Source organism: Rutidosis leptorrhynchoides, chromosome 2, assembly GCF_046630445.1.
Source record: "Rutidosis leptorrhynchoides isolate AG116_Rl617_1_P2 chromosome 2, CSIRO_AGI_Rlap_v1, whole genome shotgun sequence".
Lineage (NCBI taxonomy): Eukaryota > Viridiplantae > Streptophyta > Magnoliopsida > Asterales > Asteraceae > Rutidosis > Rutidosis leptorrhynchoides.
This window is the reverse complement of record NC_092334.1, coordinates 499,730,692-499,734,154: the sequence shown is the minus strand read 5'-3', so window position 1 is coordinate 499,734,154 and position 3,463 is coordinate 499,730,692.

Genomic DNA, 3,463 nt, shown 5'->3' with positions numbered 1-3,463 from the left:
TTATGATTTTCGTTTTAGATTAATACAAACTTTGATATTTATTAGTTTAAGATTAGTTTGGAGTATTTAAAAATCGATTTGTGTATGGTTGTATCCCCTGGTCGATCGATTAGTAGGAAGAAGAAGGAAGAAAAGGAAATACAAGTAATGAGGGTTAAATAAAATTAAAAACTGATAATAATAAGAAAGACAGTAATGGAGCAATGGTTAAATGAGTGTTCGGGTTGCGAAGGGTCACGAGTTCGAGCCCTCCCAGGGCCACTATATTGTTTTTAGGCCGAATTTTTTATAAGGTAGTCTTTCTTTCTTTATTTTTCAATATTATTATTATTATTATTATTATTATTATTATTATTATTATTATTATTATTATTATTATTGTTATTATTATTATTATTATTATTATTATTATTATTATTATTATTATTATTATTATTATTATTATTATTATTATGATTATTATTATTGTTACTACTTGTAATAACATTTAAGATTGTAATTATAATGATCATTATTGTTACAAAATAAGTATTAGATATTTGTTATTATTATCACGATTATAATTACAATTAAAATTATTATTATTATTGTTATTATTTACTAATAATAATATCATTATCCTTACTAGTATTATCACATAATATTACTATTATTATCATTATTAATAATATTATCAGGTTAATAGTAATATAAGTATTACTATTATTATTATTATTATTATTATTAGGATTACGAATTAATGTCATCGGAACTTTAGCCATTAGTTTAGAAATTAAACACAAAGATTTTGATTATTATGACCATGAATATAAAGATATTAATTGCATTATTAAGATTATTAGAATCATTGATATCTTTGTTAATATAGTACAATATAATGTAAAAATCATTATTTCTTCTATTAACCTTATTAATGTATCACCTTTCTCACTATATATATAGTATCACTATTGTTTCTAATATTAGTATTGTCATAATTATTAGTAATATCATAATTAGTACTATGATTATCATTATTTTTATTATTACTAAGTATCATTATTATTATTAAAATAACTATCAGCTATATGAAACTATATGTAATACATATAACATAACCAAACTTAATATTTTTATACACAAAAAGAAAATATGAGACATATATATATATATTTAATATAAAAATGATATAATTAACAACTTATAAATATAACTTTATTCGAATACGATTATATGTATTAATGAATATACAAATGATTTAGGTTCGTGAATCCGAGGCCAACTTTATACTTGTTCAATGTCGTTCTATGTATTTTTACTACAAAATACATTAGGTGAGTTTCATTTGCTCCCTTTTACTCATTACATTTTTGGGCTGAGAATACATGCAATGTTTTAATAACTGTTTTGCAATATTTATATGCGTGAGTTTCATTTACTCCCCTTTTACTCTTTACATTTTTGGGACTGAGAATACATGCGCTGTTTTTATAACTGTTTTACGAAATAGACACAAGTAATCAAAACTACATTATATGGTTGAATGATCGAAATCGAATATGCCCCTTTTTATTAAGTCTGGTAATCTAAGAATTAGGGAACTGACACCCTAATTGACGCGAACTCTAAAGATAGATCTATCGGGCCCAACAATCCCCATCCAAAGTACCGGATGCTTTAGTACTTCGAAATTTATATCATGTCCAAAGGAGGATCCCGGAATGATGGGGATATTCTTATATACATATTGTGAATGTCGGTTACCAGGTGTTCAATCCATATGAATGATATTTTTGTCTCTATGCATGGGACGTATGTTTATGAGAAATGGATATATATGAAATCTTGTGGTCTATTAAAATTATAAAACGATTATTTATGCTAAACTAATGAACTTACCAACCTTTTGGTTGACACTTTAAAGCATGTTTATTCTCAGGTATGAAAGAAATCTTCCGCTGTACATTAGCTCATATTAGAGACATTACTTGGAGTCATTCATGGCATATTTCAAAAGACGTTGCATTCGAATCTTTGAGTTCATCAAGATTATTATTAAGTCAATTATAGTTAGATGTATTATAAAATGGTATGCATGCCGTCAATTTTCGATGTAATGAAAGATTGTCTTTTCAAAAACGAATGCAATGTTTGTAAATGTATCATATAGAGGTCAAATACCTTGCGATGTAATCAACTGTTGTGAATCATTTATAATCGATATGGACTTCGTCCGGATGGATTAGTACGGGTTCTCACAGTTGGTATCAGAGCCAGGTTGTCGTAGCGAACTAGGTCTTGCATTAGTGTGTCTAACTAGGAGTTGTTAGGATACATAAGTGAGTCTGGATTTCGACTTAATAGTTGTTAGGTTACTTTAAGGAGTCTGGACTTGAACCTGGTCTGCATGTCAAAAGTTTTGCTTATCATTTCGTGTCGAAAAATTACCTGCTTATCATTCTTAGAGAATCACTTGCTTATCATTCTTATTCTAGACACGTTTTACTGCATTGACTGCATGAATAGTGTAAAGACAAAACTCATATCTTAGCGTATCTGCTACTTCATATCTTAGCGTATCTGTTACTGTAACTTTGTCTGACATATTCTGTAAATTCCTTCATAACTTATGGGATTTTAGTATTATATATGTATATGTAAATTATGTATTGTAGGATACTAATTTACATCCTATAATCTATTTCTTATCGAAAATCCTTCATCTGATTGTACAAGATGAATCCCTCAACCAGTTCGAGTCCCTCAGATTTCGATAACTATTCTGATAGTTATTCCGACAGCTATTCCGACATAGATAATCACCTAAGCTCCGGAAGCAATGTCACCCAAATGAATCAATCAATCAGCCATCCCCAATTCATCTGATGCATTCATAGTCGACTTAATTAATGGAAACACGCATAAGGCAATCCCTTCCACCAACCGAATTCACCTCTTGACAATGAACCTGAAGCATTTACCGGCGAACCTGTTTGAGACACCATTTTCAGTCTTATTTCCAGAGTAACTCGACAAGATTATATTCTATCCACAATTCTGAACCTTATTCATCTGCTTGTTCCGACCGACAATCATCTTGGAATAATAGGAGAAGTCAACGAACCTCGCGCTTGAGTAATCAATTTGGAGAATATGGTACAAAATGTACCAGCATCAGCAACATCATCGGCACCAACAGTACCATCAGTAACAGCACCAGTACCATCAACAATCCATGCCTCAACATCTCATTCTGTACCTCGAGTATAATCATCGTTCTACATATCGTTCTACATCGATTATCTTCTTTCTTCATGACGATTAAGTAATCTCTAAATGTTTTAGAGATTATGTATTCTAGTTCTAATGATAAACCAAATGAGTTTAATATCACATTGACTCATTAAATCCATAATTACGTCTGAAGAAAAAATATATGTATATATGTTTTCATAAAGATTATAATTAAAATTTTTATTGTACA